General features: G+C 43.2%; 1 protein-coding gene across 3 annotated transcripts in view; it reads right to left on the minus strand.

Annotated features, from left to right (window-relative positions):
• The window catches only part of CDK17 (cyclin dependent kinase 17), a 219809-nt gene that overhangs the window by 164260 nt on the left and 38851 nt on the right, over nucleotides 1–16698 (minus strand). Inside the window, exon 2 of one of the 3 annotated variants that reach the window (XM_068130387.2) lies at nucleotides 554–772. The exons of the other annotated variants lie outside the window; for them this stretch is intronic. The gene's annotated coding sequence lies outside the window, so the exon portion shown is untranslated. The remainder of the gene's footprint in view (nucleotides 1–553; nucleotides 773–16698) is intronic. 3 annotated transcript variants of the gene reach the window in all.

Below are 16698 nucleotides of genomic sequence, written 5' to 3' on the forward strand. Positions count from 1 at the left end.
CCTTGGGTTTCCTACAAATATCACAGGTCCCAGTGCAGTAGAGTGACAGCCCATCCTATAAGGTATGAATCCAAGGTGAGGCACGTTTGAATAGGCTGAAACAAAATGGTGGCTTAAGACCCCAGCAATGTGACAGAGGGCTGAGCAAGATAGCACACCTCGATTTTGGTAAGGCTTATTCTGTTTGTTTTTTTGAGATGAACACACCATAAATAATCTTCAAAAAGGGGGTTTAAAAACATCCAAATACCCAGTTTTTATTTATGCATTCCCTTCAAGTTCGATAAGTATGCATGCAAAGTTTGGGGCCGCTTCGTTTCATGGTTTTGGAGTTATGAAGGACACACACACACACACACACACACACACACACACACACACACACACACACACACACACACACAAATATTTACAGCTATCATGAATAAGAAACTAATGCTTGCAATATGTGTGTTGTACGAAGAAAATAATAACCATTTTATCAAGCACCATGGCCTTAAAACACAGTAGGTCTCCATCACAATGACGATGAGATGAGTATATCATCATGTACCATGTTCTATACAGAGCATCGGTTCTGCTGAAGAGGTTTCTTGGCTAGGTTTACAATCCCGGACAGGTCTCCACTCCGACACAGGAAGTCACGATACCGGAATTTGGAAGTTGTTCAGGGTGCTGCCGATAGCTCGCCTACTCTTCACGAAGGACACCGTGGGATCTTGAACATACACCAAGTAATGCCGGCAGATGGGACACAGAGTTTCACGTCTATCTGAATGACGGCACACACATTGATGAATCACCATGATGACAGTTCATAACTGGGCAGAGATTCAAACCCAGGCTATACGGCTTAGAGACTAGTGTGGGTACCTTGAGGGCCTAGGCCATCCTGACAGCCCAGATGAATATAGCCGTGATATATAAATGATATGTTTTCCTTCCTCTGTGATTCATGATGACAGCTGTGCTGTGTACCGTATTCCATAAAAGACCGGGATAAAAAGGGAAAAAGATTGGAAAGACAAAGACACGACAAAAACAGATAAGAAGTGCAGACGGTGCACCACTTCCCATATAACAGGAATTTAATCGGACGTTTCATGTAGCGAGCAAAGTGAATTCAGCATTACGAAGAACAAGGAAAGTTTTCCTTAAGAACAAGGAAAACAACGGCAGCTCTGTGGGAGGAACTTTAAGAATGCATGACAGCGTTTTCAGACCAAGTAACAGTTTCGGAAGACGTTTTGACAAAATGCTATTAGATTTCGTTAGAGGAAGGGTCAGAGGGACCATGGAGAAGTGTGTCAAACTAATAGAATAATATGTATGAAAGACAACTGAGAAATGGAGAATAAAGGAATTATGCTTTCAAATTGACATTACAAATAATAATGAACAAGGAGAGCTACATCCATAGTACACCACCCCCATGCCAAATAAATAAATAACATATCCTCCAGCGAGCGACATTGACCGGGCACCTTCGGCGATGCCTTCGTGCAGCACATAGAGACGGTATTAGGAGGGAGAGGTGTACAATAATTGATTGATTCATTGCGTAATTAAAATAAATAAATAATAATCGTAAAATAATTAATTTCTTAATCAATTGGCTAATAGTACTGCTCTCCCCTCTGGGCTGGTGCTCCTACCCCACACCCAGCTCGGCTTCATGCTGTAGAAACCAAGACTTTTAGAATCATTGGAATCTCCCGTGATGAAGTTAACTCCGAGGGCCTTTCTCTCTCTCTCACCGCAGACAGGTTGGTGGTCTTTCTGTCTTCTACCGACTCCTCTACGGCCTAGCACACCCAGCTCTGTTTGTGCTCTGTCTCCCAATTATTCCTGCAGGACGCACAAGATCTGCCAGCAACCCTCTTATGGTTAAACTGCCAAAATCAAGACCCTCTGTTCACCTTCGCTCCTTCATTCCTCTTTTCTGCCGCCTCTGGAACAAACTCCCTCACTCTCTTCAATCCCACTCCTCCCTCCAGGTCTTTAAAACAGCTGTTCACCACCATCTCTTATTCATAATACACCACCCCCATGCCACCAAATACCTTGATCTTTTCTACCCCTGTTAAAACACCCCAAATCCACCTTTTTTAAATACCGTTTTTCTTTCCTGAAACTCCTCGTAGTGTCCATTTGTTTTATACCATGTACTCTTCCCACCCCCCCACCCTCTCCCTTCCACACATCTACCACTGTCTCTGTTCTCCATTGTTGTTGTGCTTCTATCTCTCTCCACCTTGTCTCCTGCTCCATTTATTATATGTTTTATGTGTTTTCTATTCATGTCTTTGTATTTTATGTGTTGCTCTTACATGAGCCTCGACTTTGTATACCAAAAAAATAAATGGAAAACAAACAAACTGGGTGATAACCGAGTACAGTACTCCCTCTCAGTGCGCGTCATCACCGGGCCCCCTTTGGTGCCCGGCAGTGATGTCACGAAGCACCTGGAGATGGAATAGGAAAGGAGCGGTGTACAATATCTCACATGAGACTCACATGTATGAACTTCCTATTTTATGACTTTATGCTGACTTAAGAGCTGACAGGATAGCCGTAGAGATATGCGCACTCACCTCAAAGCTTTGGATGGGCTTTGAGTCAGAGGACCCATTTGCCAGCACAGGTTATTCATGTACATTAGAGATCCATCCAATGTGATTTTCACAAAAAAAGAGTTGATTTATCGCCAGCAAGTTACAAGATCCTACCACCTTCAGTTGAGTCTCCTGAGTCCCACCACCTTCAGTTAAATACCTGCTCAGTTAAATATTTCCACAGAACAGTACTTTTGGAACTTTAATAGTTTACTCATTGGTGCTAGCCCAGAAACATTTCTCGACGAGTTGTGATTGGTATGCCGGAGTTCCACAAGGAGTATGGGCTTCTAACTATTATTTAATTTATCATTATGCTGACATACCCATTGATTGCAGGAAACCCAATGCATGAGGGTATTAGTGCAAACAGAAACCAACATCGATAACATCAACAGACTTGATAGATAGAAACGTTTTTATAGTTTATCTGGTGTTATCATTCCAAATTGTTCTATCAGTTATTACAAATTTGTGATGAGAAAAGAAAAACAAACGTAATGCATTCTTGGACTCTATAGATGTGCTGACGAGGAGGGGAGTGTCGTTGAAGCTGAAGGGAAAGGTGTATGCTGCATGTGTGAGAAGTGTTATGATTTATGGGAGCGAGACATGGGTAATGAACGTAGAGCAGCAACGAAGGCTGGAAAGGGTGGAAATGCGAATGGTTCGATGGATGTGTGGAGTATCGTTGAGAGAGAGGAAGACAAATGATGAATTGCAAAATATGATGGGAATAGAGCCTGTGATGGATGCTGTGGAGAGAAACAGGTTGAGATGGTTTAGTCATGTGTTGAGGAAGGATGAAAGTGACTGGTTGAGAAGACTGACCACCTTTGGAGACCATTTTTCCCCGCAGAGCAGGGGTTGACCTTTTTTGGGCACCGTGGTCCCCTTTTTGAAGCAATGTTTTATGGCCGGATGCCCTTCCTGCCACCAACCCTGTTAGTCGCCTTTTGCGACGCACAGGGAATTACCAGTGAACTGGTACTCAATTTGCCGACCTCGGAAGGATGACAGGCTGAGTCAACCCCCCTGGCGTTAATTCAGCGATCGATTGGGATTCTAACCCAGGATCCTAGGATCCCAAGCCGGCACCTTAACCGCTAAGCCAACACCAGGCTACTGGTTGTGTAGTCGTGTAGTTGTGCCGTCCAACAAGAGGGGCTTGGGGCTGTAGGAGGGGTTGGGGCTGTAGGGGTTGGGGTTGCATGAGGGGTTGGGGTGGTTGAAGGGGTTGGGGCTGAAGGGGTTGGGGCTGTAGGAGGGGTTGGGGTGGTTGAAGGGGTTGGGGCTGTAGGAGGGGTTGGGGTGGTTGAAGGGGTTGTGGCTGAAGGGGTTGGGGCTGTAGGAGGGGTTGGGGTGGTTGAAGGGGTTGGGGCTGAAGGGGTTGGGGCTGTAGGAGGGGTTGGGGTGGTTGAAGGGGTTGGGGCTGAAGGGGTTGGGACTGTAGGAGGGGTTGGGGTGGTTGAAGGGGTTGTGGCTGAAGGGGTTGGGGCTGTAGGAGGGGTTGGGGTGGTTGGGGCTGTAGGAGGGGTTGGGGCTGTGGTAGGGGTGATGCACCAAGACGGGGTGGAGATGGGTGAGGAGAAGGTGGCAGGGTATGGGTGAGTTGGGAGGGCAGTGGCTGGTATTCAGGCAGATAGTCCATGAGGTCCAGGTGTGGGGGGGGGGGGGAGGGGGTGGGCACTGGGTATGGCAAGGTGGGAGCAGTGGGAGCAGAGGGAGAGGTGGGGGGGAAGAGGTATGGGGGTGGTGTGATATGTGGGGGGTTGGGAGGTGTGGTGGCAGGAATGGTGTGGAGGTAGGAATCCTACTCTGTCCTGCCCTTCATTGCCCACCTGTTAGCTTACCTGGTTGAAAAGACTGATGGAAATTAATGTAGAAGGAAGTAGAGGACGGGGAAGACCGAGAAAGACTTGGCTAAAGATGGTGGAAGAAGAAATGTGGGCAAGGGGGTTAACAAGGAGAGATGCAGAAAATAGGGCAAAATGGAGAAGATCGTCATGGGGACCGCAAGGCTAACCCTCGCTCTAGCAGGGAAAATGGTCTTAAAATGCCTGTTGTATAGACACATGCAAAGTAGATAATATAATATTTTCTTCAATTTATATCTCGGAGTTACCCACCCCTAGGTTCACAACCACACAGCAGTACTGGGTTATAAAACTCAAGGGGTAAAATGGCTTTTAATAATTTCATAACATCAATTTTGCATGTGTTAGCTCAGTTAAGTCGAAACAAAATCTCAATTGCATATTTGCACAAATCAACACTGTATTGCGTTTTGTACAAATAAAAGGTGTTAAAAAAGGATTTTGTATCGAGTAAATAATGTAAGGATAGTTCCTCAACCCGAAACAGGAAGACTGCATGACAGATTCCATCTATGCCGATCTTGAGAAAATTATGCCGAGGTCCCCCGTCGGGGAAGTGATGTAATAATAATAATAATAATTCATTTATTTTGTATAGCGCTTTTCATGAAGCCCAAAGGCGCTTTGACAGAGTGCAAAACATAAAGCATAACAAAACATGAAAACAACAATTGCAAAAAGACAAGAATCAATAGGGAAATATTTAAAGCAAAAGGAGGAAGAAGGAGAAGTGATAGTCAGGGGTTAAATGCTGTGGGTTGAATGTTGAATGCAGTGCTGAACAGGTGGGTCTTGAGTGATGTTTTGAATGTGGTGAGTGTGAATTGACAAAGTGGAAGACGCAGAAAATATGCTATGATATGATATTTCGCTCACAAGGTTCAGACATACATGGAGGCAGCCATCTTGGATTTTGACGTGGCGACCCAATTTTCAATAGCGTTCTTCCTTATGCCTAGATACACCCATACACCAGATTAGAAGTTGATACTTTGCTTATTTTTCAAGATATTCCGCTCACAAGGTTCAGACATACATGGCGGCGGCCATCTTGGATTTTGACGTGGCGACCCAATTTTCAATAGCGTTCCTCCTTGTGCCTAGATACACCCAAATACCAGATTAGAAGTTGGTACTTTGCTTATTTTTCAAGATATTTCGTTCACAAGGTTCAGACATATATATGGTGGTGGCCATCTTGGATTTTGACGTGGGTTGCACCCACACACCAAATTCGAATGCGGTCCTTCGCTTACGCACGCACGCACACCCGCACGCACGCACGGACGGACGGACACACGGACGGAGGGGAAAACCATAGTCCCCCTTTCGCTCCGCGGTGCGACGGGGGACAATAAAAGCAACTCGTCATCTATCTGGATGATAATATCTTGTCTCAGTGCAAGAAAGACTAATATTCTCACTTCATTTTCCTCCAAAAGGACCAACTGGCAAATCGTCCAAAATACTTCCGTGGTTAGAATGTGGGAGAAGTACAATTTCTGGAACAGGACCTTACCGTCAGCTATTAAATGTCCTGGAAAGATCCAAGCTGGCCAACACCTGATAATTCTCTGCAAGATCAAGTCCTTCATCTAATACTTGATCAGCTTAAAATGGTCTTCATCGACACGTCATGGAATATAAATGGATCTACCTAATGGCTGTTACTTCCCATCTTGCTCTCCTTGGGGCTGTGGAATACGAGAATGGTATCTTGCGACAAGAAGTTGAGTCTCAGGGCATGGTTCTTGCTCGCTGTCGGCAAGTTGGTGGCCTTGTAGTATTTTATCAGCTCTACTATGGTCTTGCTCTTCCTGCCCTCTCACCTGTCTGTCCCCCTTCACTTCCATGTAGCATGCATTCTCCCAGAAAACACTTTACTTGTTATCTACTCAAAGTATAAACTTAATGCCCTCCTCAATTAATTAATCCCCCAATACCCCCATATATCTCAAGGTCTCCCTCCAGGATTTAAAATCTGTGGTCTGCTGCGACCTCATGGCATCTCCCATCTCTATCTGGATCCAGACCATTCGTCCTTGGCACACCAAAATCTATTCAGCTTGCTCTTGTCTCCAACACAACTCATCCACCAAGTTTTGTCATAACTCGTCCACAACTTTTTAAAATATCATGCTATATATCGTTTTTGGCCCCATCTCTTAACGGTGAAGAATCAATTTTGAGAAATTGAAAAACACTCTCATATCCAGATCAAGGTCTTCACCAAAATTAAATCAATGCATTATTGTCACACACCCAACCTGCCCACCAAGTTTCGTCCGAATCCGTCCAAAACTTGTGGGCATATCCTGCTCACAGATAGACCGACAGACAAACAGGGGTGAAAACATAACCTCTGCCCACCTTCAGTGGCAGAGGTAACAAGATGGCTGTCGCAAATTAGCATGAAAATTGGCAAAGAACCAGTCTACAAGTTATGGCAGCAAAGTTTACATTGGTGTAAATGGGTTAAATAATGTGTGACCAGCGATGACGCCAATACAAGCTTTACATGGTCCAGCCCTTGCTATGGGATGTTGCTCCATTGTTCAGCCAGGACCACACCCACTTGATCAAGATACCATAGGCCAAGCACGAACTCAGATGTCCCATGCATGTTCAATCAGATTCCAGTCTGCAGATCATGTAGTTCAGTCCATGCAAGTGATTTAGCGATCCTAAAGTTCAGTGTCGACATGTGCATAGCGTGGATGCTTGCTGTCATCCACAAATATGAAGTTGGGCCAGAGGAATGACTACAGGCTTACCAATTCCATCCCTGTATCTGACACTTCTCCAAACGATGATAGAATCTGCATCTGTTCTGTGGCCAACATGAATGCCAGCCCAAGCCATCAGCTTGCCCTCGCCAAACCGAGCATGCTAACTAACGACACAAATTAGCAAACTGCACAGCAACTTGTCACCAGACTCACGAATGTGCACCAGACTCACGAATGTGCATTATTGAAATTTAGGCAGAATGTAAACATGTCAGAGAAAAGAACACCTTGTCAATGGTTCACACACCAGTTGTGATATTGTGTTGCCTATTGCATGCACTGCTGTCAATGGTGGTGTTGAAAGGATGCTGAGGAGTGGTATTCCGGACATGTTACCACTGGCATGAAGCCTGGCCCAAACTGTCTGGGTGAAATTATATTGCTCATTTCAGGTCATTGTTTTAATGATTTTTTTTTTTTTCTACAGGGTCCAAGGCTCATGGAGGAGAAACTCAAATCACACACACTCATGCAGACAAATAAATGACGATTTGACTTCAGATAAATGGCCACCGAGGTTCAGAGTAAATGAAACACTCCCCAGGGCACTCTGGATACCGACAGTGTCATATTTGTGATGTTACTTTTCAATCCGCATTCATTGGGGCAATTAAGGATAATTTTTCTTCTCCCCATGGATGCCAACAGATGAAGTTTGGCCGTACGCTATCCTTTTAAATGCTGAGCATCAAATCAAGCAAGGTAGCAGCATGTACCATTTTATGGGTTGGAAGTCTTTGGCAAGGGTTGGAATCGAACTGCCAACCTGGCAAGATTGACAAGATGACACTTCTTACGAAGGACTGTATCTCTTCGCCAATCTGAACAAAAGTTTCTCCGCGAACAGTTTAGTCTGACATTACCTTGTCAGTGACTTAGAAATGACATGGCAAAGACCATTGTGCTTTATTGTGAAGCAACGACATTCCAAATGAACCCACCTCCAAAATTTGCCAATGGAACGAACCAATTAGTTTGGTGTTAAATGGTGCCTAGTCATTCTTCAACTGACTGAGACCGCATGAGTGGCTAATTTATAGAGAGAATTGACAGGGTCGTGTGCAGGAGACGTGATTTACAAGCAAATTTCCAGGATCGCTCAGTTCAGCTGAGGATATAATTGTGACATATTCCATGTTGCACGTCAAATTTCCAATGGAGCTTCTTTCCTCAATAGCCGTGGTTTGCAAGCGCACAACTCAGCTTTCTGAAACGTGAATCCATAATTTATTTCACAGTTTAAAGTTATTACTTAATTTTATTTGGTGTGAGGAGTAACTTGTACGTCCATGTGACATCCAAAAGTTAATATACTGATCACTTGAAGGTCATAACTTTCCACTGTCCTTCTATCTTATAAAAAAGCTTGAGGTAGTCAAACAATCATCCTTATAAAGAGCACGTCACAAAGTCACATAGAATGATCGTTTTATATGATTATTCATATAGAATGAATATGTTGCACATAGTTGCAAGTGCAACCATATTGTTTTATTCAAATGCTGGCGTCATTGCCATTATTGTTTAAGAGAAAATATGATTTATAATGCAATGAAGGTACATGCTGTACTATACTGCAGAATTATATTGAGGAAAACGGGGATAAAACTAAGAAAGGGTGTGTCAGGATAGGCCTGTAAGTAATATACAGTGACTTGCAAAAGTATTTCCCCCCCCCCCCCCCCTCCCTCCCTCCAAGGTTTTCACATTTTGATGCCACCTGATCTTTTTTCAAGATTCTTTCAAATCAAACTTTATAAATAGAGTCTTCACAAGCTACTCCAAAGTGATAAAGCTAAAAATGCAGATAAATTGTGAATAAGTTTGATTAACAGAGAAAATCAGATGATTCTCTGTTGCACAAATATTCAAGCCCTTTGCCTAATTAACCCTAAATCATTTCAGGAGCAAATTATTTGCTTGAAAGGTTACAAAATAAATGTAATAGGTTTCACCTGTCTGTAATCAGTGGTTCAACTTAAAAAAAAAAATCATCTCACCCACTTATCGAAGGAGTTTTAAGGTGCAACTCACTGTCAACCAACAAGGCAAACATGAAGACCAAGGAGCTTTACAAAGAAGTCAGACATGAAGTGGTGGAAAAGCTTCATTCAGGAGAGGGTTATAAGAAGATTTCAAAGTCATTCATTATCCCTTTGAGTACTGTGAAATCCATCATTAAGAAGTGGAAGAGGTATCATACCACCCAGAATTTACCCAGATCAGGTCGACCATCCAAATTCAGCAGCCGGATAAGCAGGAAACTGGATCGGGATGTCACTCGAAATCCAACAATAACTTTGAAAGATCTGCAAGGTTCGATGTCCAAGTGGTCAGTGTTAATCAATTAAACAATATCTCGTTCCCTTCGCAAAGCTGGCCTCCATGGACAGGTGGCAAGAAAGAAGCCATGACTGAAAAAGACACATGTCATGTAAAAGCTCATATGGAGTTTATGAAAAAGCATCTTAATGATACGGCAGGCATGTGGAGAAAAGTTTTGTGGTCAGACAAGACAAAAATTGAACTTTTTGGTCTAAATTCAAAGCGCTACATCTGGCGCAAGCCTAACACTACATATCACCCAATCAACACCATCCCTACTGTCAAGCATGGTGGTGGCAGCATCATGTTCTGGGGCTGCTTTTCATCAGTAGGGACTGGCAAGCTTGTCAGGGTAACAGGGGCAATTGACGGTGCAAAGTACAGGAGAATCCTTGATGAAAACCTGCTCGAGTCAGCCATGAATCTTAAACTGCGTAGGAGATTCACATTTCAGCAGGACAACGATCCGAAGCACGAAACTAAAGCCGCACTGGAGTGGCTGAATAAGAAGAAAATAAATGTTCTTGAGTGGCCCAGTAAAAGTCATGACTTGAACCCAATTGAACATTTATGATGAGATTTTCAGATCACAGTCCATTGACGATCTCCATCAAACTTTGCAGAAATAGAGCAATTTTCACGTGAAGAATGGGCAAATACTTCACCATATCACTTTGCAAAGCTGGTAGAGACCTACCCAAAAAGAGTCGTAGCGGTCATTGCTGCAAAAGTTGCTTCCACCAAGTACTGAACCAAGGGGCACTTTTTTACAACCAGTGAATTTAAATACATTTACAACCAGTGAATTTTGATTTGTACATGTTTTTGAAAAGTGATTCCTGACAGTGACCTACTTCAACTACAAGTGTTTCATTTGATCTCTGCAGTTATCAATAAAGAAGTTCATTTGGAAAAGTTGTTTCTGCATAACTTGTAATTCATCTAAATGTGCCATTATTGGTAGGGGGTGAATACTTTTGCAGGCCACTGTATGAGCACAATGACATTGTGTTTACACCATGTGTCTTCAATTTTTATGACACGCCCTTCTTCTCTATCTTTGTGGCATTGTTGTACTCAAAGCAATGTTTACTGTAAATTCTCGTATACACTATCAGTTACAACTAAAAAACTGAGAATGCCAGGTATAGCTTACACGTACTACACATAGTGTGGACATAAACACCATCAGCTGTTTTGAATGGTAGTTATAAGTGAAATTTTATTTTTTTCGTGAGTTTATTTACATATTTGTTCTTACAAAGCAAGGGTGACGTTTCAGGTGTTAGCCCTTCATCAGAGTAAGAGGGACGAAGGGTTAATGTCGATGGACTGATGCAGCATATTCCTCGTGCTCCGATGAAGGGCCAGTGCCTGAAACATCACCGTTACTTTGCTTTCTTTGGCAGTTAGCACACCTTTGTCAACCTTCAGTTGATAAGAGGTATCATTTGAATTGTCGGCTCTGAAAGGGACAAACACTAGCCTTGACAAAGTCTGGTTTTCCTCTGTCGACAGGACACACTGTCTGGACACCACGACAAATGTCAGTTATAACCTTCAGTTTTAGCTGTCAGTTATAATGATGCCGAAGAGCCTCCCTGTTGAAGTGCCAAAGTAAAGTCGCATATTTACAAGGCTCATGAACACATAAGCCCCCTACGGGTACATTTTATGCACAATTGTGACTATCACTGCATTCCGATGCTGTTTTTCAACCGGCAAGTTTCACACATCAAATCCATCACAGGAACAGTCTCCATAGAAGCATCTCCCCTCCCAAATCCCTTTATCATTGGTCAATCTCCAAAACATGATATACAAGTAGAAATCTTGCAATCACAATTAATATCAGGCAAGCTATTGTCCAGGAAACCCAATTTAGATTACGATGTGCACAAGAAAAGCAAATATGAAATCACTGCAGTTTTCAGACACGCCCAGTCCTGTGCGCTACCGGAAGCCACCTCTCGCTTAGTAACGTTGCATTACGATGGAGGATGAGCATCCCACGCTGATGTTACGCCCATCATTTGGAAGCTTTCTCCAGCCAGCACGATCATCATCTTTTGCACTTCCAACCATAGCTCAGCAGTGTTTCTCAGCCTTCTGTTCTAGGGCCGGTGAGTTTTACCATAACACAGTGCAATTGAGGATACACGTTATCTCCAACATAGCAAATGTACCTGGCATTGAGGAGCACCTGCCATGGTAACACTGCTTGCTTGTTAACTCAGCAATGATGCAAATGAAATGTTCCTTTCCTTTTCAAAAATCAAGTGACATCATCAACAAAAAAAACACTGTCCAACAGATATTACCTCGAAGCTGTAGCATCAGAAAAGTGCAGCCTGTCTATACATTGCTCAAATAACATCTCGGTAGGGTGTGAAAAGAAGAAGGCTCCAGCACAATCCCGATGTCCTATTGTAATCCACATCACGAATGCTAAAAGACAACTGAAACAAAATACAAGCATAACGACATTTTCCTTAGCTTTGCTGCTGCTGCTGCTGCTGCCCATATCAGGGTCTAAAGCACAGGGGTTCATTATGTAAGGGTATCATTACGTCGTTGGATTGTGGGCAGTAGCCTGTTGATATATGTCTTTTGAACAGCGGTTTCCTTGCATTGGCAGAGCTCTAGCTGCCAGGGCATGGAAGGATTTGGCCTAGATTTTCAATTCCCTTGAGTCCAGGCCGACAGGAAGGCGGTGCAGATGGTAAAACAAAAAGCAAAATGGGCTTCATCAAACCAAAACAGGAGCTTCTTGGTGTTGGAAATTGCAAACGTTAACAGGTAACATCAAATGAGATGGTTAAATTATCTTCTATAATATTTTTTTAACTCCCCAAATTTCAAATTGGCTTGTATCCCAAAATCATTTGACGTGCCTCATGCCCAGATACTATTGCATGCATGCGCCAAATATGAAAGGAATGCATTAGGTCATTTTCAAGTAGAGACTCCGGATAGACGCACGGATGGATGGGTGGACCAGACCAAACATGTAAGCCTCCAGCTGGACTGACGACTGGTTTGGGGCAAAAAAAAAAGGAAAAGGAAAAAGAAATGGCAGCACAGTGCTTATTACGACAATTATCCATTTCTCGTCAACGGATATTTATGTTGCAATGTTGCAATATAACATTAGCAATATATGATGCCTCAAACAGGTCAGACAGCATGATGTACTGTATGTTTGCTGGAAATTTGGTCTCAACAACACATGACCAATGTACGACTGAAGGCAGCAGGAATTTGTAATATGGCCAGGGTGACAGTGATAATTCGCCTCCTCTTTCTGAAAGACACCGTGGTATATTTACCGTCCACCGCCGACCAGTGCTGGCACACATGTCCTCTGGCTCAACATGCTCTCGATGGGTGATGGTGTGCACATCGATCCCTCACCCTGCAATTGATCCAAGCAAAACACCAGGGTGACGGGTGTGCAGCTTGGTCAAGATTCCTACCCAGGAGAGACAGCTCAAAGGCGAGTACCTCTCAGCTATCCTACCCACCATAACGAATACGAAAATATACCAGGACAATAAAAATATGTAAATACTGCATAATCTCAATAACACGTAAATAAATCAGGACCTTAACCTAGAATTCCCAAGCCCACTCCTAAGATACTTGACAACAATGATATGCAAGATAAATATCTTCTCTATAGCTTGCCGCTTTATCCAAAATCCAAGATAGCGTCCAAACGCCTGCCAAAAGATCTCACGTCTCCCCAGAGGTGTTGTTGCTCTGGTAACCAACGTGTTCAATGCACACTGTGACAGGATGAGTGAAAATCTAGCACTGGTCATATCGACAGGATGCAGAGCTCAACTGAGAGCTCGCCTGCGTGTTTCCGCGACCATTGTTTAATGTGTAAGGGAGAGGGCACGGACGGGGTGCCATGACGTGCTCTCTCCACAGTTTAAGCGTTCCCGGTTTGTACCTGCCGGAGCACGAACTGCCAGTTCATGCGAGGCTCACTGGCCGAGTCTGGAATTTTTGGTTTTGCTTTCACTGGAGTCCTGTTTTCTCATCAACGGTGACCAAATCAGGAACTACGAGTGCAGCTACTGGTACAGGCCAGTTGGTGATGCTCAGAAAACGAAGGATGTGAAGTACAAGGTCAAATTTGATATCTTGACAAACCACCAAAACATAGCTAAATCAGTTAAAGGAGTTTTCTTTTCCACTTATTCACTAATTTTCTAGAAAATGAAAAAACACTGAAGTGGTATGACTTCATGGCCTAAAGATGACAACATCAACGACATGGTGGCATATAAATAAAGGGAAGGAAATTTGAATTGTGGTGGAATAACTGGCACCATGGCCTCCTACCTTTACTAGAGAAAGGCATTATGACTATTCCCACCCACCACCTTTCCTTCCTCTCCCACTAAAATTTTCTACATCTTCTACATGAATAATACGTCTCATACAGTACAACTTCTCAGATTATCTGCAAAAAATCCTTCAGTTAACAAGAATCATCCTTCTGTAGATTGCATTTGTGGGTGACGATGTCATCTCTGGAGGGTAAAGGGGTGAGAGGGCATCAAGCAATGACTCTGCCAGAAAACTACTTATGTAACCTTGGCAAGTAAATAAGAAATTCGGATTTTTAGGAAACTTAACTTCTCATAAATTTTAATATTGCCATCCACTCTTACAATAAACTCGGATTTTAAAACGCTCGACCTTTGTGCAGCCACTTAGACTAATCCTTAATGCACTCTTAATGTACTACATGCTTAGGTTGTCACCGACAAATGTTCACTTCATGAGGCAGTTACTGAAAAAGTGAGTGATGAAAAGCAAATTTGCAGTCGCGAGGTTATGAGATGCTGTAATGAACAGCAATCCAAAGGGATTTTCAATGAATGAGTTTAATTTTATTGACTCTTACAGAACAAACTTAAATGCGTATGTTGCATGTTGTCCTGGCAGCATTTAAACCTTTGAGCACCTTACTTGGTGCACAAGATGCTGAGGTGCTATTTTAAGTTATGCGGAAATACGGAATGTTGGCAGAATAAGTCGCATTTTACACGCCGTGCACAGCATGCGGTGAAATAGTCCGGATGAAACATTCCAGCCATGTTTGTCCCATTTTTTGAGATCTTTCACCGGCTTACCGAATAGAGATGATGGGAGAGAATTTGCAACCTCTGAATAACACAATGGCCTGTCCATGTTATCCAGTATTTAATGCAGCATAAGAGGGCAGTTTCAGAGTGAATCGACCCCAATCGACCCCAGCAGTGAACTGGTACTCAATTTGCCGACCTCGGAAGGATGACAGGCTGAGTCAACCCCCATGGCGTTAATTCAACGATCGACTGGGATTCAAACTCAGGATCCTAGGATCCCAAGCCAGCACGCTAACCGCTAAGCCAACACCAGGCTCAAGTTGTAATCAGTGACAAATATCTGGAAGAGATTTTACATTTTTGGTTCTGTTTTGGTAATGCTTCATATTCCATGTAGTACTTCCCCGTTTGTAATCTCGTGCCGAAATAGTTAATACTGTAACTGATTACTCACAAGCTGGAGGCTGAAGCAAAAGCAAAATTTAAGAGGAAGGCAAGGTAAAGTCACCTGATTCTTCCTGGGGATCACGTTTACTTAATACTGGTTTCTCATATAGCCTGGAGTTACGCATACTTGCCTCTGAGCTGTCTAACCGGGGTTTGAATCTCATCCAAGCTAAAAACTGTCATCCTGGTATTTCACAGGCAGGGCGAGCCATCCAGCTGTGCGCCATAACTCGGATGGGTGTCCGGTCTGCCAGCATTAGTCTATGGATGTTAAACTTCCCACCGTGTACTTTTCCAAGAGTAGGTGAACTATTGCCAGCACCTTGAGCAAATGACAAATTCTGCTCAAATCTACAGGGGGAACTGCATCGGTGGCACAGCCACACCCCCAGCAAATGACGCTGCCAGCAGCCATGTCCTACATCTGAAAGAAGAAGAAGCAACAAAATTCACCCCTCCTCGGTCCCCTTAAACACAGGAAATGGGACGAGATTTCAAGTGACCCCGATTATCAATCGAAAAGAGGACAAGTTTGACTTTACATCTTCCAATTAGAGGCAATAAAACGCAAATCCACTTATTGCCAGAGGTCTGGCACATCCAATTGACAACAGAGAATGCAAATGGAAAACACTGCTGACATCAAGTCTCTTGTAAAACACAATAAAGTGGATTATCTGCAAAAAAAAAATTCGACCAGATGGGAAGTGAAGTTCCTTACCAAATGGAGTGACACTGATTTAATGGTAATTGAAATGTGAAATATTTAACCAGAAACAAGTGCAAAAGGCTGACGTGGAAATAAAAATAAATATAGAGTTGCCCTGGAATTCAATAATCATTTCTCAAAATAATATACAAACAAAACAGGCTTCACCCTTTGGACCATAAAGGGATGTTTCGGTCAAAGTTTTGGAAACAAGTTGTTTTGTTCAATACACACCTCTAATATTAAAAATGTTAACGCCAAACGTAGCACATGGCCATGTTCAAAATGCCTCCATAATTTGGTACCGAGCATAAAATTAAAGTAGTATAATTTCCAAAATAATCATTTGGAACAATGAACGATCTCCACAGGGCGTATAACCACGGACGACCACCAAAGGGGGGAGTGTACAACTCAAAATGGATTTTACGAGTTTACATTGACACCATCGTAGGTAGACAGGCACCATTTTTGCCTTCATCTTCTCCTCAGCAAGACAACAATAGTATTATGATCTGTGCAAAAAGCCTGATGTTGGCTTAACGGTTAAGGTGGCTGGCATAAGATCTTAGGGTCTTGAGTTTGAGTCCCTGTCGTTCCGTTAAATAACAGCAGGTGAGCTGACTCAGCCTGTCATCCTTCCGAGGTCGGCAAAATGGGTAGCAACATATTGTGAACAGTGGGCACAGCTGCGCTGCAAGCAGTGAGATGCAACCAGCAGCCACAGGATGCATACAAAATGATAATAATCTGCGCAAAAGCATCTTCAACTAAAACTACAACAGCACTCGGTAGAGAGCATACCTCCGCCAAGCTGAACAGTTCATTATT

This window comes from Myxine glutinosa, chromosome 11 (genome assembly GCF_964187855.1).
Source record: "Myxine glutinosa chromosome 11, kmMyxGlut1.1, whole genome shotgun sequence".
NCBI classification, from domain to species: Eukaryota; Metazoa; Chordata; class Myxini; order Myxiniformes; family Myxinidae; genus Myxine; species Myxine glutinosa.